The sequence below is a fragment of the Arctopsyche grandis genome, chromosome 5 (genome assembly GCF_051622035.1).
Source record: "Arctopsyche grandis isolate Sample6627 chromosome 5, ASM5162203v2, whole genome shotgun sequence".
Classification (NCBI taxonomy): domain Eukaryota; kingdom Metazoa; phylum Arthropoda; class Insecta; order Trichoptera; family Hydropsychidae; genus Arctopsyche; species Arctopsyche grandis.
The window spans coordinates 10,154,687-10,179,608 of NC_135359.1; the positions used below are offsets into that span (position 1 = coordinate 10,154,687).

Here is a 24,922-nt window from a genome sequence, read left to right on the forward strand (position 1 = left end):
TTATGATTCAAAGTCTTACTTTTGTCGTCGCATATTGTTTGGTTTCCCGAGTTATTGCAGTGGTTTTCAAAGTTATCTATGTAAGTTCAATTCGAAATTAATATCTTCTCGAAAATATTGGGTTAACCCAATAGTGAAGTCTTTTTAGCTTCCGCATAATATTATGAAATTCTGAAAATAATGTATTTCATTTTATGATGAATTCAGTTTGATGCTAGGGTATCCAACACAGGATGAAACTGTTGAATTTGCAAAATCATCTGTTTTTAACATCCTTGAAACACGGATGAATTAATTCGGGAAATAAATTATTTGTGATAAAAAAAGATATGACCGAATATGTAAAAATCGATTTCGCCGACTCAAACAAAACTTTTTCATCATTCGGCAAACGAAGCCAGTTAAAATCTTTTGATACGGAAAACGACTAGAATTTTGAAAGGAAAGCCTTACCTAATTTGCACGTGTTTTTTTTTTAATTACAATATCACTAGAGTATTCGTGGCGTGGTATTCATAAAAAACGTGTTGATGAAATGAAAATTTATAAAAATAAACATTAATTATGACATACATTTCTTTTTATTATAAAATGTATATAAAATTTATTTTATTTATAGAATAAATACATTGTTTAAAAACTTTTATTTATTATTAATTTATAATAAAATTGTTATAATTACTTTTCATGTTTATAAATTAGGTACCTATCATTCTATCAATAAGAAAAGTTTGCTCATTTATTCAGATTAATCAGAATTTATTCTCGGTATGACGACGTGATGAGTTATCACAGATTACTGTTTTTATAGGTTCAAATTGAATTTTTTACGTTCAACGGAATTCTCTTTCTCGATTCATTTCTTTTACAATTATACATTTTCCGGGTGACGGAGTTTCCCGCTAATCTGCTTTTCCGCAACCGCAAAAATAATACGCGCAAGAGGGAAAACTCCCTATGGGGTACCGGCGTTTTCTTCGGATAATCGCTATCGACAAAGGTACATCATCTCCTCCCCATCTTTTTTTGAAAATAAATTTCTCTCGGGGCTTGAGCAGAAGAATAGAAACCCGAAATAAAGAAAATTTTAACACAAAAATCAAGCCGCCGCGATGACGACGACGTTCTAAACCGATTTGCGACGAACATTTTAAAGGATATATTTTTCTTCCTATTTAATTTCTAAGACATCCTGTTTACGTCAACCGACTGATTGATTACGTCGAAGGTATTCAATATATATACAAAGGTACATAAAATTTGAAACTAACTTAACTTGATACGGGCTGGCCTGGAAGTATCTCGAGCGTATTCTCGGAATTTTTTCGAGCAACTCGAAGTGACCTAGCTAAAATATACACACGTATATTTATTATGTGGGTGTAGACGTTTTGTACTCGTGTAACAACTAATTGATTGATGTTTGACCATCCATCATATTTTGATGAAGTATGTACATATGAGTGCACTACTCGTATTGCGTTACTTCCTTATAAAAATCGCCCACTTCTTTCTTTTATTATACCAACACTTCGCACCATTAACTGTGAACGTAACGATACTTTTCATTTCTTTTAAAGAAAGAACACCGTCCTAAAAAAAATGTTTTATATTTCAATTAGTAAATAGTCAGTATGTATAACAAGTAACAGCAATTGGTTGCATCAATAAGTTTACAGCTGTTAAAAAAACATTAAGAGACCAATAGAAATCAACAGATCAAGTTCGTTATTATAAGTTTTACGATATTTTATGACTAGCTATTGAACACAATCAATCAAACCACCATTTTTTATGTATGTATGTATCTGTATTATCATCATCATCATCATTTACATCCATTCACCATACACTGTGGATGGAGGCCTCTTAAACACGCTTACACTATTCTCTATTTTACGTAACATTCATCTATCACACCTCACACATTTTCCTTATTTCATCTACCCATCTTCCTTGCAACCTTTCTTCTTTTCTTTTCTTTTCACCACCTTTCATCCATTATTTTAGTTACGTGACCCGCCCATTGCCATTCCAATCTTTTCACTAACTACATATGTCTGTCATCAATATAGTATAAAACAATTGAAATACGAACTGTATAATTGCAATTTGATTTGTGCAAGAATTAATTGATTTTATTTAACATAAGTAATGTCATCAAATTTTCGTTAGAACGGCTTTCTAATAAAAAAATCTTTAAATCATTTAATTGATCAAAAACAATTTAATGGTGTGAATTTTTCCACTTTGATTTTCGAGGGAAAAATATTGTAATAAATATATCATTTAATGTTTTCAATGATATTATAGGTATATTCAATCGAAGTTTGAGCTAAGATTATAGGAAAAGATGCGCCGCAGGCATAAACATTTTTCGAATATCCTTTTATATTTAATTTACAAAGGCATGTGTATGAATGAAAAATTTATAACTTAAGGTATTAACGAAGACATTTAATAACAGATATTGGAAAATTCCCGGAAAATTATTGAATTATTATAATTTTTATACAAGATTCAGATCAAACGCTGGGTAATTACGTTTTACAAAATATTAATCATTTTTTAATACAAAATATTTCAATTTTTTAATAATCTTTATCAACTTTTTGATGCCGAAATTAATCTGTACCTTTTTTTTCTGGTGTATATTTTATATATTATATAAAATATACAAAAATATTTATATATCTTTGACTACATCTGCCAAAATGATAATTTTTTATTATTATTTACATACATCACATCCAGGCCACAGCACAAAAACATTTAATGTACTATAATCGTCGGTTCTTTGTCCGCGCAGAATCCGAACTAAATGATGAATTTTCGTTTGAATGGAAATTAATAAAGCGTAATATCAAACGTCACTGACAATGGCCGAGCAAAGAGAGAGAGAGACTTTTTGCCCGTTATAATTTCAAGGGATGGCAAATGGAATCAAAGACGTGGAATCAAGGGTGCGTCACCTGTTCAGTCGGAATCGGAGTCGGTAACTTGCTATATATGTATAATCCATTTATAGAAATCTCATTAGTCCAGATAAAACGAGAAGTTTCCCTCTGAAGGGACGGGCAGCAGAAGACCTAAGTTAAATGGCCGTTGGGTAACCGGTGCTTGTACTTCTTGTATGTAAGATAATTACTAAGGGATCGTGTGTGTAAACTGGTGTGATTTAACTTCGAGTTTAATCCCACGGTTAGTGCGATATATCTACATTTATGTACATACATACATCCCAACCATTGCATTGCCAAAAAACGATTAATTACGTTTAAATTAATTTAAACCGGTATTAAATACCAATTGAAATTATATATGTATGCACGGACACATTGTAAGCTGTTACGTGACATCGTCGTATGTGTTTTTACAACTGAAATGTAATTTACAACCAGGGTAAAACAAGACCGCAAAGTTTCCCACTGGGTCGTTGATCATAAAACAAAAATTAAGCCAAAATAAACGAACCATATCGCATGCGATTCACTATATCGAATAAACGATAATTAAATAACCATCGTTTGAATTGCGCGGTTGTAATATCTCATTTTTAACGACTTTATGATATTTATACAAAAGTTTATTTCATATTATAATTAGACGAATTTCATCATAACTTATGTTTATAAAATATTTTATCACGTACAGACATTACATTATTATAAATAGATCTGACCAAACAAATATTACTATTATTAAAAAAAAAACAGTATTACAACGTAAATAACATAACATTGACACCAAAAAAGATTCAAAAATAAAATTTAACAATGAAATAAAATAAAAAGCAAAGAATAAAAGCATTAAATAATAAAGATATGGGATATATAGGATACTATATATATGTATATCCCATATCTTCATAATCAATATAATAAGAAAAATAAAGAGAAGAGAAGAGCAAGATCTATAAAAGCAAGGTATAAAAAAAGTAAATTACATTAATAGTTTGTAGAACAGGGAATAATAATGAAGGATTACGGAGGGATCTGATTGTAAGCTGAAATAGGATCTTGCTTAATAAATAAGGACCATCGATTATACATATAATACATATGGTATATAAATTAAATAAAACAAATTTACGCGCTACCTATGTGTATATGTATACAGTCACATATCGGGTATGAATACGAAACTACGGCAATTTTGGGTATGAATACGAAAGATTCTTCTATATATGTACATACATATATAATATATTGATATACAGGGTGTTAAGTGAGGATATATAGCTACATATGTATGTTCATATATACATATACATATGTATATATAATTAAAAGAAATCAATGGAATATTTCTGAAAATAATTTATAGTTTGAAATGTTTGTGTGCATAAAAAGACTTATGTATAAGGCTAAAGTACATTTTAAAAAATGTACTATTAATACTTTTAAATTTTAAAACATGATACAAATTGTTATGTACATATGACAAATAATTGTGAACTTTTATAACACAATATATTAAATCGTTTTCAAAAATGTGTACTCCATTACTGTGGTAACATTCAATTAGAATTATTTTTTTCTAAAAAGGTTTTAAACTATTATAATATGTACATACTAATAGCGTGTGAGAGTTTGTCCCGTTCACAATTTTTTTTATATTTCATTTCTCCGTGATGTCATTATGGGTCTCCCCTGAGCGACATCTTCGGTCTTAAGCTTTTACATGTATAAATTAAAATATCATAAATTTTGAAATCTTATTCAAGTTGTGGTGACATAGTGAGTAGGATGGTTTATGACAATATGATTGAGGAATCGATTCAACAATAGCAAATTCTGATAGGATACGATCGACTTATATATCGATCACAAAAACCCAAGTCTGACCAGCAGCACTACAGCTTATACACGGGATCGAATCCGGCAACCTCTTAGTAGTTAGAATTGAAGTAACCACCGAGCTAAGCTGCTGGCTGAATGCATAGATCTATCTCTTAGATTTGGGCGAATAGATCACGTACGGTGAGCATGAACTGAATTGAGGGACGAGTGAATTTGAATAAAGATATGATGAATTCTTAAACATGAATTTTCCTATTATCATGAGAGAATAGTCATGGCTTTTGCCGTGCGAAATTTATAACCCACACGTGTTATTTGTGGCGCGCGTGTTGAATTTATGACGGAGCACATTTGCCGATTCATTGAGTCGAATGAAATTTCATCCGTCGACCATACACGGATTGAGCGAACTAAAAACGAGACTAGATTGAGATCAAATTCACGAATACAACCACGAGCCGTAAGGCTCAAATGTATGTAAGATATGGCAATAAATATTACATACATATTCACACTTGTATACACACACATACATACATATGTCGTAGATTCGCGACTGGTTTAACTTTGTTAACCCAATTAGACAACGTGGGCGAGGCGAGTTCCGTTCCAAATAATAATACGAGATTTTCCGGAAAAGCGCAAGCTCGCCGACTATCGCGAACGGAAACTTTTCCGGCGCGAGTGGTGGAAAATATTTGAAACGGCGTTTCAGTTGTGTGCCAGTCTTTGCGATTTGGGAAAATTCGCGGAAAATGTACTCGGGAAAATCGCATTAGCGCCCTTCGCGAAATTCGTCGTTCGCAATGGAATTGTGCCGTCACGTTTAATGTTTTCGTATTTAATCCTTATCTACGGAAAATACCGAATATCTGTAAACATTCTTGCAAATATGGCCAGCATATTTCTGAAATTATTATATCTATATTTTTCATTGAAATTTAACGTGCAGAAGACGACCGTTAGATAAGAATATCATAGTTTAACTAATACAGACGAGCTAATTTTATACGAATGCGAGCTTGCGATATATAATTGTTTTATAGTATGTATATAGTGAAACTTTGCATTAATAAAGTTCGAAGTTCTGCAAAGTTCGAACCTTTTTCGCCAAATAAGAATCAAATTGTCTTTGCTTATAATAATTGTTCGATTATTTTTCTTAGTAATACATACATACATACATATGTAGGTACCTATACATATACCCCATCTCTACCATTATTCTTATTAATCTTGAGAAACTTTTTTGGTGTCAATTTATTAATAATATCCTGTAATGTTTTTATATTTTTTTTAATAAAAAAAAACATACATATGTAAGTATGTTTTGGAAGGCCATAGAATTTTTTAGTTTAATTAATTTTTTATACGTAATAATAATCAACTTATTGTTGACAAGTATAATTTATTTATTTATTAAAAGCTTGGACCATTGTAGCATTACAAGAATTCCTAATGCGCCACAATGGTGAAAAATTACTTGTATTATGGTTTGCATATTAATATATGAACCGTTATATTTGAAAGTCCAATTTTCAGTTCAAAAACACTATTTCTTAATTCACAAATTGCTATCACTTCATTTCATTCGATATTTCTCGTCTAGTAGATAAGTCTCGGAAAAGTAGGATAAACGTATTACAGGCCACCAGCATTTTTAAATATTTTTAAATGCAAAATATTTTATTTAATGTTTTGCAAAATATTTCTCGAAAACAATAATCAAAAAACTTAGCAGTCTTCTGTTTAAGTAAGGATACCATAGTAAATATATAGAATAGAAAATAGCGTGATCTAAAATTGAAATCTTTAACTTTGTGGATAAGCAAATCAAAACAAATTTATTTCATTCGCCTAAATTTAATATTTAAATTTTGTTAATTAATTGATACAAAACTTGTCATAATTAAAAACAATAATTTTATATACTTATATGCGATAGGATGTTGTGTGCTGTTTTGTTTTCAATCAAGTTTCATTAATTTTTACAATCGGATTCATCATTTAGTCTCTAAATAATTTTTCTATAAACTCGATCAATAGAAATGATTAAAATTATATGAAAATTACACATCAAATTCTCGGTATTTTCCATTACATAATAATATTAGTAGTCTTTACATGATATAGGGCCCTTAGTATTCTGTGATCGAGAATAAAAGGTCAGATAATTAGCAAAAATATTTCCTCCAATAATTCTATGTGCTTGAGTTCCATACATATGTACAAATGTGTCCATATATGTACATATATATATCCACCTACTTATGTATTAATTTGTGAAAGTGGACAAATTTGCTCTGAAACGAAATTAATTGCCGAACAGCAAGGCTGTCGAATAATGAAAGTAGCAGTTTGGGGTTTTAATCCTGTGGGCGGTGTATCCGATCACGCACTCTTCTAATCTTGAACACGCTGTCCACACTGTGGATATTCGTTTCATAGGGTTTTCTTTTCCTCTTTTTTCAAGAAAATCCCTCCTAAAAAGTGCTTAGCGGAAATTTTCACCCTCTTTTTCTAGTGATTTTGTTTTATTTTCGTCGCCTAGATACAGCGATCGTGAACAATATCACGTATGAGTTTGACTAAAAATGTAATTCGTTTCCCAGCTATTGTAAAAAAGAGAAAGAAAGGCGTTTTATTACTTTATATTATATATATACATATATTTTACTAAAAAACAAAAAATAAATATGTATACATTTTTTAATAAAGCGAAAAAAGTCTGCCATTACTTACGAGTGGTACTTTACCAACTTTGCACGTACGGGGTTGGTCGAAGTGGGATTTTCCCCGGCCGTTTTTCACCGATGAGCATTATCGGCACCATTGTACCCGGTCTGTCATCCTTTTGACGAAAATTTTCCAAATAGCAAAAAAAAAAAAGAGAAAAACCATATTGAATACGTACGATCAATGCGGTCGCTCTGAGGGACAATGGCATTTTGATATGTGGTTTTTTTTTTTATTCAGTTGAAATTCATACATATAACGCAGTCTGATTAAACGTCAGATAGCATATCATCGTATGACAGAACAAATCCAAAAAATTCCCCAGAGATATTAGTCATGTTGATATTTCACAATTGTGGCGATTTTCTACCAGAAAATATCGTACACGGAACGTGTGTGATTAAATCGTCTGTTTTCATACGTAATACTTACATATGTATGTATGTATTCGAATATAATGGAAAATATCGAAAGCTCACATGTAATTTTCCAATCATTTTAATCATTTCCGTTGATCGAATTTTATGAACAATTCCTTTGAGACTAATAAACTAAGATAATCAAATAAATTGGCAAAAATATCTTATCGCATTTAAGTACATATAATATGTATGTACATACAAACATATGTAATTTTGTTGATTGTAATAATATTGGTCTTAAATATGTATGTAGTTTCGTTTCAATTAAATCGTGCGGTCAATTTGATGAATCTCACTTTTATTACTCAAATACCAAAAATTACCATTTCATAAAAATTTAAAAATTATAATTAGTAATTTCGTAGACAAAAACATATCTTCAAACTGCAACTAATCTTGTAAAAGTATGCCCACTGACCAAAAATATGGAAAATAATTACATATGTAAAACACATATGCAAAAAATTTTATAAAATATTCAGAAAAATCGATCACTGCAAATATCACATTGGTATTGAACATCGTATACCATTTTATATCGTACTTTTCAAAGAGGACATCCATGCACAATATTTTCGTTGAATATTCAAACCCATTTTGGTACACGTATTGATCGCCTTGTATAGGAATTTTTCCCATTTTTCCGTCTACTTCAATCTAGCGGCCACACATACATACTATAGGTATATATGTTTGTACATATATTCGAGTATATGGCACAACATAATGTATGGCAGAAGTGGAACATAAATGGGTTGATTACGAGCGCGGTGATTCTGAAAGATAACGACCGACGGCCAAACTATGTATGTATGTATGTAGTATTCCATAGTACGCACACTTCAGCCCTTTGCAAAATATATCATTGAATTGTTTATGGAGCGAAAAACCTCCCTAACTCCCCGATTCACCCTTAGACGTATTTTCACGCCGGAAGTATCAAATTTAACGCGGCAATAAAGGATACAATATCGCGTCGTAAAGAAGTTTATAGACGCTAGCAGTTCGGCGCTTAATGAATTAAACAATCTTAGAAATTAATGCAGTGGGCTCCATTAATTAATTCGGTCATCATTCGACGTCGCACAGGAGAGGAATTACCGTTTAAAACCCTCTACATAGTACTCAATATGCACCGAAATATAATTTATCATAAGTTGTGCGTACCATGTATAATATTTTCATAATAAATAAATAAGTATCGTACTGTGTCAGAGTGAGCTCGCGCTTCATTAACTCAAATACGTTTAAGAATTTAAGTTAACAAATGAACGGTAGCGTTGATTGAAAGCAAACTCAATTATGCGACGCAACGTAATTTTAATTTCGCACAAAAATATAAGGGTACCCAGAGAATACGTCAAAGGTTTCTCTTGTCCATTTTGACGTTTCGCAGGGTCTCTTTATTGTCGAATAATAATTAATGATAAGAGAGCGGGCATATTTTTCGTTTCGCTTTGAGATCATTTCAAATAATATTTCATCGACGTTTCGTACAAGATATGAACGGGGAGCAAGCGGACTAATTTTGGCATGAAAAGAATGAAAGGAAACCTTCTAAAAACACTAATTTTAAATTAAAAATTCTGCTGCGAATTTATTTTTAAACTATTCAATTAGCCTTCTATTCAAAAACAAAAATTCGTCTAAACATTTTTTTGAAAATTTTGCGAAATAGTATCTAGCATTTTTAATTGTACATTTTTTTATGTAGGTTTATTTATTTTATTTTATAAAGGTATATATTCACTTAGTTATTTTATTTCACCCATGAATGGTCAAACATTGTATTAAGCCAGCAGTATAGCTTAATGGTAGCGTATAGATTTAGCACCAAGTGATCAGTGGGTTCGTTCCGCCATACTGCTGGTTAGATTTGGGAGTATTTGTGACTCTAAATCGATCGTTTCTTATCAGAGTTTGCAAATTTTATCTGATCCTTGTAGAAACGGTTCCTCAAAATTGGCAAAAAATAATCTTTCCTGTTGTCACAAATCTTCTGTATTTATTGTGTGTATAATTTGTAAAAATTATGTACAAAATATAAATCCATAGATGTCTCAATGGATTAATTATGTAATTAATTAATTAATTAATTGTTATTTTGTGTTCTTTAACTTCTGGAAATACAGTGATTTATGTAATAATAAAATGCTGCATTGTTTGTAATTAATTGTCCAGGAAGGCGCATTGGGGTCTTCCTGTCAAGCCTTCCTGGTATGTATATATATATATATATATATATATATATATATATACATATATAAATAAATAAAAATAAATAAGTATTGCGTCTTATTCGAAGAAATTACAAAAATAGATTAGCAATCGTAGACACTCTCAACATTTTAATGGAATCGAATGTTGGAACCGCTTCAATGGAATCAGATAAATTGGTAAACTTCTTTTTAGTATTTATTAATTACCTAACTTTTTTTTAATATTTTCCCATGACGCCATTACGGGTCTCCCTGGAGCGACATCTATGGTCTTAAACTTGTATATACATATGTACGTATACAAATTTATAGATTATAAATAATATTCAAATAGTGTTGACATAGTGGGTAGGATGGTTTTTGGCAATTTAATAGAGGAATCGTTTCAAGAATGAAGTCAGATAAATTGAAAAACTCTGATAGGAAACGATCGACCTTGGAGTCATATATCCAAGGTCCTTAAGGATTTAACCAGTGACCACACAATTGAAAGCTGATTAGCTATAACAATTATGAATTGGGTAGTGGATATAGGGGAGAGAGTAAAGATATTGAAATAGCAATTGAATAATGTTAACTAGAAGAAAAACACGTGGGTGAGAAGTATGACAAGAGTAGTGGACATAGTGGATAGAGTTAAGAGATTGAAATGGCAATGGGCGGGACACGTGGCTAGAAGAATGGCCGAAAATTGGCCAAAAAAAGCGCTAGAATAGTACCCGAGAGAATGTAAAAGGGTGAAAGAAAGGCCGCAAGGACGATGAGTCGACGAACTTAGGAAAATGTATGGAGCGACATGGATGAGAGTTCCGCAAAAAAGAAAATAATGGAAGCGTGTTGGAGAGGCCTTCATCCAGCAGTGGATGGTGAATGGCTGTAAGTGATGACGATGATCATGATACATATGTACATAAATAAATAAATACTCATATCATTGAATATAGAAATAATTAGTTAGTCTGGTGACTTAAAATCAATCTGCAGAAATGCAAACAAATATGTATATACATAAATTCATACGTACGTATATACATATGTACAGATTATATAAATTTATGTATTCTAGGGAGCGTTTTGAATATTTCGTCGTCTCATTTAGCAATAATGTATTGTTTGCACCAATTTCACGTACCATAGCAATCAGACGACAATACAACGACGTGGTCTCCGTCTGGATAGATTGGATATTCTGTGACGGAAAATCCCGGGAAATCTCGCTTCGAAACCCTTCTCATTTATAATCCATTCAAAATTTTACGCCTTAGGAAAATTTGAATCGACGCATTGATAGATAATTAAATATTTTCACCAAAGTTTTCTGATAAATGACGTTTTCTCAGATTTGAACAGAAAGTTTTCCGACTTTGTCAACTTTTAGAATGTCAACATCGATTACTTTCTTGGAAATTTGTCTTTGATTTTCACACTCTGGCACCAATTAGGAAACAAATTACTGCATTCAATATTAATCGAATCGAACATATGACTCAGTATTAACAGTATTAAACAAAAATATACTAAGAGTCCTCAATCAAAAGCTATAATAAATATTTTAAATAAAGCATAAAGCATTGACACTTTTGTATAGTCCCCTACGATTCCCTAAAACGTCTGCATCAGCTCTATGAGGGATTATGATATTGATTTATTCTACAAAAATTTGCATTAGATATCAAAGGGTTACAGAAGGGTGAAAAGTTCATTTAATCTATAATATAATGCGAATTAACCTCTTCTGCAATTTACCTTTCAATATTGATAAATCACGAGTCAATATGAACTTCCGTATGCTCGAATTATCGGTAGTAAAACTTTTGATTTTAACAAGCACACAGTTTTCCAATACTGAAACTAAGCTTTGGTGTAAGCGTTCATAAAATATATAGGTATATATGTACATACATACAATGGAAAGATATCTCTTTGGGTGAGAAATTTTATGTGCTAAATAAAATAAAATAGTTACAGCGAATTTTATTGTTGTTACAAAGAATGTGTTCAACGTGTCTAAAATGCTTCTGAAATTCTACGATTCTCCTTTTTCACATCAAGAAACTTTCACGAATTACGTGAGATATTAGAAATAATGAAAATTTCTAAGATTCCAATTTGGAAATATTGAAAGGAATGTTGTAGTGAATAAAATTTGAAGTCAATCGTCTCAAATTTTAAGCTATTAACACACCTTTAAAATATTAAAAAATATATATTCAAAAGTGAATTCTTACTATATTTTTTTAATAGTTAATGTTTATCTCGTAAAATAATTATATTACTATGTGAAATATTTTCGTATACGTGTTTTGAATATACAAAAACTCAACGACGAAAAAGTTTGAAAGACGAGTCTTGGGTTATTGCAAGTTGGTGGAACAAGGTAGCCTATATATACAATAATATGTATGATATTCTTAAGGCTAAATTTAAACGTAAATTTCATGTATGTACATACAAACATACGATCATACCTATAGGTATGTGTATAGGTAGATTAGCATAATTAAATTGGATCTTCTGACAAAAAAATACCCAAAAATGGTGACTATATATTGACATTTCATATTAAAAAGATTTAAATTCCAATTAAGATATCAAGCACCGAGCAGCCGCTGAAAGACTAGATACACTGAAAAGGATTTTTTTTAAATATATTTCAAGAGAGATTATCCATTATATCGTCACTACCCTCAAATTTCAATCTATATAAAAGGGGCAGGGGGAAAGGGGAAATGATAAAAGCTCTTCACTTTAAAACTTGAAAATCCTCAAAAAAAATTTACTTTATAATGATAAGAATCGAGCTCGCGTATTTCACGACTTAATTAAAATAATAAAGAAATGTATCAACTACATATTGGCAAATTGACAGACACAGAAGTATGTTTGAAATTTTGGTATGTTTGAGCGTCGACGCCTGGGGGCATTCAGAAGTCCATAAGTTTTGAATTTTCAGCAAGAAAAGAATAACCGTTCGTTTCATCGAAATTTCTCACGAAAACAGTAAGTTATATATTATACCTAAATGTAAAGTGATTAAATTTATTTTGCGTAGGTCTGACAAGACATCATTCATATCAATAGAAAATTGTTCAAAACTTCGGCAAATTAAATCGAACAATTTGCGATATTCATTAAAACTTGTATGCGAAATTTCTCCGCTGATTGAAGGGCTCGGTTCGACTATTTGAAACATTCAAAAGGGCATGCGCGATACGTAAAAGGGTACTTATCTGTAAAATTTTTGACAGGTGTAATTATGGTTCAAGTAATCCCTTATCAGTGAGCGGACTTTGAATTATTAACGTTTGACGGACAGTTAAAACCGCTGTATAGTTTGATTATAACTATCTCTATTACATTTCCGCTATATGTAATATAATATTGTATTATAACTAAGGTTACCATACGTCCCATTTTGGTCGGAACACTCCCGTTTTTTACATGCTTATCATTTACATAACATTCAACCTAGCGATATAGTGTTTATTTCCATATTTTTCGGCGTTATTCCAAAACAGTTTACTTATTCAAAAATACACAATATATACATATAATCATTTTAAAGTAAAATTCAAATATTTTGTTACATGAAGCATTTACATGTTTCTGAAAAAAAAAATTACTCTGTGCAATTATTTTCATCATGGTTATTTTTAAACAGCTGTAAAATAGAATATTATATTATATTCAATTATTTAATTTCTTTTCTTCTTTAAAGAAATTATTTTTCTTAACAAAAGAAGAAATGAAAATTATAGAAATCATAATTTTCAGTTGGGCATAATTTTTGCAATTGAAAAAAACCAAGAATATCTTTTAAGAATATTTTTAACTATTTAACCCTTTCCACTCGTATGTCGCCACTGAGTCGACAAACTGATTTGAGTCGCCAAAACTTTAAACTCGTTTATAAACCATGTATAATGTTCGATTAATTATTTTTGCTATTTATTATATTATGCATATTTACACAATATGCATAATATAATAAATATTTTTATTATTAGTTTATTTTCATTTTAATTTTTCAGTATGAATGCTGAAAAACGCACAAAATTCATTATGAGCTGGGGCTACCCCCATACAAATAAAATACGAGTGGAAAGGGTTAATTTATTACACTTTTCAGGAAAAAATTTCAGCCTGTGGTGCATGGACATATTATATATTTGTTTTACCTTGTTTCTATTTTCTTTGTACACAAGAATTGTACATCTGAGAATAAATTACAATTCCTTGACAGTATTAATGTTCATTTTAGGGAAAAATTATAAAATATTGGACTTTTTTATATAGAGAAATATGGTCACCCTAACTAAAACCGATGTGTGTTGAAAATGAAATCTCTTTGGGGAACAAATACGTAATATATGTATACATTGTTATCTTTTCAAACTGAAATTGAAATTAATACAATTACGGATAGGATCCAAATGAATTCTAATTACTATTTGCTTTGAATTCGCAATTTTGACCTAGATTATACGACATGGCCACGATCAATCGACAATCATCATTATTTCATTAAAACACAACCTATAATTTCAGAAAAAAAACAAACATTCCAGTTTTCAAAAAGTATTTGAAATGTGATTGAAAATAAAAATATAATATTCATTTTTTATATACATATGTATCTAAGTATGTATGGATTTATATGTGTGTACATATTCATCTCATAGTTTCAGTGGTTGTGCCAAATGATATTCGCCGATAAGATGACGACTTAAAAACAAAACCTTAAAATGGTATATTATACATATATACAATATATATTTTATAACCTATACATATATAAGTTAGCATATTATGCTTTCGAGGAGAATGGTCACGGTTCAATTCTCATTAGTAGCTTCTGGCCAGATCTTGGTTTGTGACTCCAGGTCAATAGTTTCCTATCAGAGTTTGCCAACTTTTCTGATTTTCATTGAAACGGTTCCAGTAAATTGGCATCTCTTTTCCAATCTCTCTTGCAAACCTCAAGTTATTCAGCGTCTTGAGGTTCGCCAATTTGTATAATAAAATTCCTTTAAAATTTCTCCATAGATGTCACTGTAGATGATGTTTTTATGAATTCGCATTTCATAAATGCTTGTATTGTATGTATGTATTGATCGTAGTGTGTTTGTTTTAGTACACTCGTTGCTTTGGAGCGATATGTAAAGTTGGGTGTATGTACATACATAAATGTTCGATCGAAATCAAATAATAAATATGTACCTATGTATATGTACATACATACATATATTGATTAAAACTCATAATGAAACTGAGGATGATTCTAAATTTAACTAATATGTATGTATGTAGCTAGAAAACGTCGGTTAGAAGTATGAGAAAGGTGGTTGATGAAAATTGAAATTAGCTACGTAGCTAGAAAAACGGACGATAGATGGACAACAGAAGTGCCCGAATGGTATCCGAGAGAATGTAAAAGTGTGCAAAGAAGGCCACAGAGAAGATAATGGATGAAATCAGAAAATTTTGAGGGATGAGATGTACATATGAGAGTTGCTCAAAGCTGAGATGTGTCGGAGATACTTTGATTCAGCAATGGCAAATTACTGCAAATGATGATGATATTTATTTAACATACTTGGGGGAGGCGGCAACGCCGATATACCCATTCGGTGTGACCATAGAAAATAACGAAATAAATAAATCATAGAATAAAAATAAGAAACTAAACAAATAAAAAATAAGAAAGTAAAAAGTAAACAATAAAAAAGAAAACACAAAGAGATAAAAAAATGGAACAGTAAAATGAACTTTATATAGGTATTAAAAGGTTAAGTAACTAAAAAGAACTTTATATAGATATGTGTATATATTTTTATTTTATTTAATTTGTTTTGGAATTTCCTCGTATCTTGCGTTTCTCCGCTTGTATTCGAACCACGAAAAAAGGCTAAGCCGTAATTTTATTGCGTGGAATAATTTATGTGCTTTTAACCCTATTAAAAACTACTTAATGCCAAAACTCAAAAATAAACTCGCGCTTTTGCTCCGAAAAGAACTTTTTTTCAACGTCCACGAACGATAAGAAACTGCTGTATTCAGATTCGTTCGAGCTTTTTTCTCGAATTACATTACACCCTTTCTAATGCCGAATAAAAACCGCCACAAACTAGAATCTGAGGTTTTCGTTCAACGAATTGACTGTTATTTAGTTGCGAAAACTTATTTCGGGACGACACAGTTCGTCTGTATAATTAGTATACAGTAGCCGAAAGTTCTCTTTATAATAGCGTAAGTTTACAATCGTTAAATATCAAACATGTACGAAATTTCACATATTACGCACAAAACCCAACCATACGTACACGTTAACGTTATTTTAATAGTATTTCATAGCTACGCAGATAATTAATCGAATTTCCTGCGAAAACAAATTAGGAGGTTTTGCTCTTAAAATGTTTAAGATTCGAATTATAAATATGCTTTCATGTCACAAGTAAATAGACAAAGAAGACATGTAGTGTGCAAACTGTTTATATATCATTTCCAAAATAAACATTGACAGTACATAATAATATTGTGAGGCTGAGAGCTACGAGTTCGTAAGTACGTATGTACATAAATACTTGAGTCTTATACAAAACTCCCCCGTGTATACAATATATAAGATTTAAAATTATTCCGGAAATATATTCATATCGCATAAATATTTGCAAAAACTGTACGTGAAATAATACTTGTATGATACATATGTGATTTTTATTTATTGCCAAAAGCTCAGAGTAAACTGAAAATTTCGGAAAAAAGTTACGTATTGGCCACGTTTTGTAACATATTGCGTATGCGCTCGTTACGAACATCCATAAATTTTGGAATATCAAAATGCGACACGACATCGTATGCTTAAATATTCAGCCAGATTCAGCATTTTTGAAATATCGCAATGCTAAAATAAACTTCTGAAATTAATGTATTCACATTCAGATCATATTCGAATTTTCCTCCAGATGAAAACTTGGAAAATCTACTATTAATAGCACATGTATCAAACATCGTATTCAAACATATGCATGTATTGAGTCGAATATTCAGTTCCAAAAACACTATTTCTGTTTGACTTGATCAACAAATTATTATCATATATGTTGATTAATTCGATACTTCCAGATTCTCGGAAAAGCAGAATTAACTTATTACAGGCCACCAGTATTTTTAAATATTGTTAAACGCAAAACATTATAATGATTTGCGAAATATTTCTCTTATAAATTAACCGATTTGCGAAATATTTCTCGAAATGAATAAATACCACTTTCAAATATAACGATTTACGAATTCTAGATATTTCTATCGATGCATATATTATACGATTTTTTGCTTGAAAAAAATCTTATACTTAAAATGAATAATTCTGGTAAATTCGGTTAATAGCCCTATGTTGGAAAGTCTCGATTTTATGCTTTCAGTTCGAATCGTGCGATTGTATGGTTTTTGCCTCGGATGATATTCGATATTGTCATGTAGAGTGTCAAAGTGATATTGTTAATATGTATAGTGAATATTCTCGTGCGAAGATGAAGATGGATCCGAAAGTCTTAAGGGTTATATATTTCTCATGCTACAAAATCATCGACACGCTTACACACACATTCGAGAATAATCTAAGAATTTTTTATTCATATACATACATAAATACCACGATTGTCTTTTCGAGCTCGAAAAGGAAAAGCTTGTTCACGACCACATAGATACAAAAAAGATTATTCTTTTAATTTGAAAAAATATATAATACTTTCTCTCTTTGAAATTTAACGTAATGTTTAACAAAACAGTCCTCTGTAGATTTCCATTAAATATCATAATATTGTCTTGGGTAATAAAAATTCAGGGCGAAAAAAAATATTCGCGTCCACTGAAGTTTCTTTTTAAGCAATTTTAATTTTCCAGTTAAGGACTCTTTATTAACTCTCTCTCTATACTCTCCTGGATCTTTTTCACGGAAAAGCCCAACGCTCTCAAGAAAAAAAATATTAAGATAAGCTGCGGAGTAAATGTCAGTATTTTCACCAGGCTTTGAATATTACGGTCAAAGATGTAAAAAACAACGTTTTGTTTTAAAATGTTAACAAAAAACATCATATCAGAATTGACGTCGATAGTTTGGCATCCCAATAAAACTGCAATTGCGATTCAATCGAAAGCATAACGAGCTGAAAAAAATCGCTAAACATTTAATACGATAAAAACTATCGCGGAATTACATCAGGCAAAGTCGGCAGTTATTTATCTGAAATTTACGGTCCAGAACCCGTTTTCAATACACGTTTAAAAAAACTGTATCCACATGTGTTTGCGATACGACGCTTTCAATTTAATTCGTTTTCATTTCCGATCGTTAATATCGAAATGGATAAATTTGTTTCGATAATATTTACGCGAGAAAATTCGATCCTTCTGTTTGCGCGCAATTTGTCAGAAGCTTTATTTATAAACAATCAATCGAATGGCTGCCTAAGCCTTTGAATTTAATTCCCAAATATACATATATTATATGTACATATATCGGAGGGACTCACGTTTTAAATTTAAATCAAAGCATAACTAAACAATTAATAATCTTATAATTTGGAACGATCGGCTTCAGAGGCCTCGTTTCGCGGCCTTTCAAATATTTTAGGAGTACCACTTGACCTGTTCGCGATCGCCGCGCTCAAGGGGTTAAAAGTCCGTTCAAAACGTTTTATTATCTTCCTGAGAACATTCACTCAAGTCATCACAATTGTTATCGAGATTTTTTTTTAATTTAATAAATGATATTATATACGTAGGTATATCGCGAAAAATAAAATTAGCATGGATACCAGATTTCGGCTAGAATAATAAAATTGTGAAAGTCACCCTCACCAGAGACCTTTTTTCCTCACTTCCGTTCAAACTTTTGACAGGTTTATTCCGGTGTCATTGTAGGGGGTCTATTTTTTTATTTATTTTTTCCACTTTTATTCAAGTTTAACATCTTCTCACGACATTTATTCACTTGAGTGAGTGAAATAAGTTAGAAAGATACGCGAAATTCAAGATTTATCCTTTTTGATGAGTTTGATTTAAAATGGTAGCCGTTGATTTAGAGGCAAACTTTCCTATCGTAAGATTTATTTTAATTCACGTTTATAATAATCACAAACAATATTTTAAAGCAAACGGTTCCGCAATAGATCAATGGAAATTTTGCACCCGGGGAAAATGAAAATGTATGAAATATATTTCAAGAGTGACAGGCTTTATTTTATAGTTAGCGAGCTCAAGTCTTTCCCAAACAATTGTGAATTTTATATCCGGCAAAAAAGATAAATTTGTTTTTCTTGGCTGTCAGCTTTCGGTGAAAGAAAACATACAACAAAACCTAATTTTTCCATTCCATTTTGACCATCTCGTTATTTTCATGAAAATGTATGCACCCTTGTTTATTTACTCCGTATATAGAAAAAAAATATGTCGGAAGCGATTAATATTGTTCTGCGTTAGAAAACTGGAATTTATTAACACACCCTTTCCACATTCAATGCATATATTATGAAAACGTTCTAATTAAAATAAAACGAAATACAAGAAAGGAAAAATTTGGCTTGAGTATGCGAACGTTTCCAATAAACCTTTTACGGCTCGTTGAATATTCATAATTTACACTCGGCGTATTCTGTTGTATTATACTTTCGCTTATTTTTCACTTTTTGTATAATACCTTGATATATATACATACAGGTACATACATAAAAGGTACATACATACATAAAGTATAATACATAAAAGCCACATATAGAAATCCAAATTTACTATACTATTTCCTATTATACAATCTGGTTTAGATTCTCGACTTTAGAGAGTCTTTGGTAAATATTATAAATAAGTCTTTGGTAAATATTATAAATAAATAGTATAGGTTTTTGAGCTCATTTTACTATTATGCCATACATTAACATTAAAATAATATAATACTATAATTATTAACAACAAAAAAAATGTAAAATAGAAAATGATCAGTAGCTATTAAAACAGATATAAGATGTATTGTGAACATAATATAATAGTAATTAGAAGCATTTAAAAATCAAAAAAAAAATACCAACTACCAAAAATATTAGCTAATTACAATATTTAAATATTATTAGTATTAAATTTTAATTCAGTATTGTATTGGACTCAACTTTCTTCGCGTAACAGGAAAACATCTACATAGGTACTATGTAAGATCAATTAATTGCATCCATTTATTTCGAAACGAGAATGACGGTAAAAGTACACAAAGAATCAAGTTTCTCATAAAATTATTTTTGTACGGCTCGAAAGTGCTTTTTTTTCAGAAAAACTTACGGCACGCCTTGTAAAACGTTTTAAATGTACTATACATGGGTACTGGTTTATACATGCATATGTACATATGCAGTTTTGTGATTTTACGATATTCCAAAATAGACTGTCTTAAGGTGGGTAGGAATAACGAAATTTCATTTGGATACATACACACATTCATATGTGAACATTTTATTAGACTCAATTTTATGTGTCGACGTAAATACGAGCTTAGTATTGACCAGAATAAAAATCCGAATATAAAATCAAATCGTATTTCAACACCCGAGTTTATTTTAAAAATATAAATATACAAACATGTGTACAATTATAATATAATATTTGCATCGCAAAATTGGTCAAAATACTACGAAAACCTCATATTTAATAAATAAAAAAACACATACAAAACATAAATTGAAATAAATGCACTTAGTAATTCTGTCCGGATTATTTGAAAGCGCATTACATACATAATTTCAAATCACCACAATGAAAGCATAAATTAATTTATTAAAATCATTATATTTATGACAAATTAATTTAATTTTAGCGCGTTAAAAGAACATACTCGATTCAAATAATTTAAATTCAAAAAGTTTCATAATTATATTATTCAAATTCATATCATTTAAATCACATAAAACAGAGGTCTTCAATTTAGCCGCGCAATAAAATTATACGATAATATTTTTAATTCGGTACCATTTATCGGCCCGGCAAATAAAAAGAATTCCCCTCTCAAAAATAGCTCGCCCGACCGGTTCGGCTTTCTCCCGTCAAATAAAACGTCAAATGGGTTGCCAGTAACGAAAATAAAATTTGACAAAAATAAATGCCGATCCTAACAACCTAATTTTAAATGAATAGGGCCAACCCTAACTTAACCTAACCTAACCTAACCCCTAAATAAATAAGTGTTGGCTGCTAAGATATTACGATTACCCAGTGAAAATGTAACTGATTATGATTTCACTGACACGTCAAATTTTATTTGCGTTCCAAAAATATTATCCCGTTTTAAATCCGAATTTGTGTTATAAAATTTTCGTTTTAGTTTGGTAGTGGTAGTGGTTCTCAAACAGTATTCCACGAGCTTGGGTATTCCTAAAAAAATATTATATATTTGTGGGTGGGAGTGAGATGGGTGGTGGCGTATTATTTATACATTCTAAGGCATTTCTATATATATATATATATATATATATATATATATATATATATATATATATATAAACATATACATTTATATATATATATATATATATATATATATATATATATATATATATACATTAAAAAGATTCAGAACCACCGGTTCATGGCCTGTTGTGCAGACTTGTAGACCATTCCATAATCGCATCACGTATTGCGTCACATGTTGAAAGAAAATTTATTGTCAAGTACGAAATATATTCCAATACAACTTGAACTCGATTCGATTCCTCGGTTTGACTGTTTATAAATACTATTGAATAAGGCTTTACAGCAAAAACATAAAGTTATTTGAAGCGTGTTCTTCTTTCTCGTAGTTATTGTATATAGAGGGATCGATACTCGTACACATCGTTGCTCATCAAAAGATTTAGATTTGAAATTTGTTTTTCTATATTTAGTTATTCTGCATTTGAATCTTTATTTCCAAATGAGAAAAAAAATAAAACCGCCGACCAACGCAACGTCCCTAAAATAAAGAGTGTTTCGCTTACTCACGCTTTTCATTTTTCTTTTTTCGCTTGTACGATAAAAAGTTTCGAAATAGACCTCTCAAAACGTTTTCCCATCTATTCGATTCTCATAAAATATATCTAGCATACACATATACGTACATACATACCTATTTTTTATGTGATTGATGCGTATCGTCTGTTGGACGCGTGTCAATATCAATCTATTTATTACATACGATATATTCGTATATTTGATTGGCGTTAATTGTCTTAAGTAGACCTAATGTAGTTGTTGTTCTAAATCGACGTCACGAATTCAAATGATTCGAAATTATCGCCGAATATATCTACATAATATATTGGACGTTTGATGTTTGATTATGACAAATGAAGACACGTCGAAATTTAACAGCTATACCTAAATACTTTTATAGATCGATACGCTATACAATACAACATATGTATGTATGTATATTTTACAGTGAAACTGTTATTGTCAGTGAGATTATAATTTCGCTGACTCAAGCAGTGAGTACAGATGTAACAATAGAATTAGAAATTCACTTCTCAATGTCAGTGAATTTGTAATTCGAACGCTAATGCACCATGCGATAGTGCACATCGTACTACCAACCTTAACTTAACCTAACCTAACCTTATCTTAGGTAAATAAATAAAACCAACCCTTTCTTAACCTAACCTAACCTAGCCTTAAATATATAAAACCCACTCTAACTTAACCTAGTTAAATCTAGCTTTAAATAAATAACCACATATATTAACTTGAAAAAACTGCATGCCATAAATAATATTCCATTTGTTACAGACATTACTAACAAAATCTAACCAGTAGATTCTATGAAAGATTCACTAATAACCATACTAACACACTTGTGAAGAGTCTCGGTTATTACAAAAAAATGTCTATACCCTTCAGGTATAAACACAGATTACCTAAACACAATCTGCTTTAGGTTATCGACTTTAGAGAGTCTTGAATTAATATTATGTATTAGATGTATTATGAGCATTTATAAGAATTGTAAATAGGTTTTTGAACTCTTTTTCCTATTATGCTGTACTTTAATACTAAAATAATATAATACTATGATGACTAGCAAAATTTAATTAAAATTGTAAAATATAAAATCATCAGTAGATAGATCAGTTGCTATTAAAATAGATATAAGATATATTGTGAACATAATTTCTTCTTCTTGTTAATACCTTGTCCGCATCCGGACGTTGGCGACCACCTCGTCGATTATTTGAATATATCCGCATCGGTCTTCAGCGGCTCGGAACAGCTCTTCGGCGCTCATATCGGTCCACATGCGCATGTTTCGAAGCCAAGATAACTTTTTCCTGCCAATCCATTTTTTTCCTTCTATTTTCCCCATGGTTATCAAACGGAGAAATTCGTATTTTGGACCCCGTATCATGTGTCCGAGGTACTCCATCTTTCTCCGCTTGATGACAGAAACAAGTTCCCTGCCTCTCCCCATCATGCCGAGGACAGCTTCATTTGATATCTTTTTGGTCCACGGAATCTTCAGCATACGCCTATAGACCCACATCTCAAAAGCTTCAATGCGGCTGATCATCTTGGTTTTCAGAGTCCACGTCTCACATCCGTGTAGTAATACTGTCCAGACGTAGCTCTTCGCGAATCTCAACCGCGTATGAAGATTGAGATGCTTGTTTGTAAGCGCCGTCTTCATTTTTACAAATGCTGTTCTAGCCATCTCGATGCGGATTCTTAAATCTTCATCTGGGTCCATCTCTTCATTCAGCCAGGTACCCAGGTATTTGAATCTTTTTACTCTTTCTATCACCTCTCCATCCAAGGTTAGATTCCCGGTGTCTGTTTGCATTCTATCTACTATCATAAATTTTGTCTTCTTTAGATTTATGCGCAGACCTCTTCGATTGCTTTCTTGATGTACACGGTCTAGAGATCTTTGCAGGTCTGCTAAATTTTCAGCGACTAGTGCCGTGTCATCAGCATATCTTATATTGGTGATCGTCTCGCCGCCCACCTTGATGCCCTCCGCCTCTTGGAGAGCATCGTGGAAGATGGATTCGGTGTAGGTGTTAAAAAGAGTAGGTGATAGGATGCATCCTTGCCTGACGCCCCGTTCTATAGGAATCTCATCAGTGAATTGATCATCGACACGTACTACTGCAGTCTGATTCCAATAAATATTTCGTAGCAATCTGACATCTCTGTCATCCAGGCCAATATTGTTTAATGTTTCCATCAGGCGAGCGTGTTGGACACGGTCAAAGGCCTTTTCAAAGTCTATAAAGCAGATGTACACAGGTTTACGGACTTCTCTGCATCTTTGGAGTAGTGTTTTCATACAGAAAAGGGCCTCTCGGGTACCCAAGCCTTGTCTGAACCCAAACTGCTCTCTGCTAATCGCCTCTTCACACCGTGAGTAAATTCTGCCCTGTATTATCTTTAGTAGGATCTTCAATGTGTGACTCATTAGGCTAATTATTCTGAAGTCGCTACACGTCCTCGCGTTACTCTTTTTGGGCAACGGGATAAATATGGATTGTAACCAATCGCTAGGTACTTCGCCTGATAAATATATTTTATTGAAGAGTTTTGTTAGATCTTATATGTTATCGTCGTCCAATAACTTGAGAAATTCGGCAGGAATCAGATCCGGTCCAGTAGCTTTCCGACTCTTTGCTAGTTTTATAGCATGTTCCACTTCGGATTTCAATATATATGGTCCCGTTTCTGGATCTTCAAT

The 24,922-nt window shown here is 31.3% G+C and overlaps 1 protein-coding gene across 2 annotated transcripts in view; it reads right to left on the minus strand.

Annotated features, from left to right (window-relative positions):
• Positions 1-24,922, minus strand: part of Dh44-R2 (Diuretic hormone 44 receptor 2) — a 95,280-nt gene that overhangs the window by 60,140 nt on the left and 10,218 nt on the right. The gene's annotated exons all lie outside the window — the stretch shown is intronic.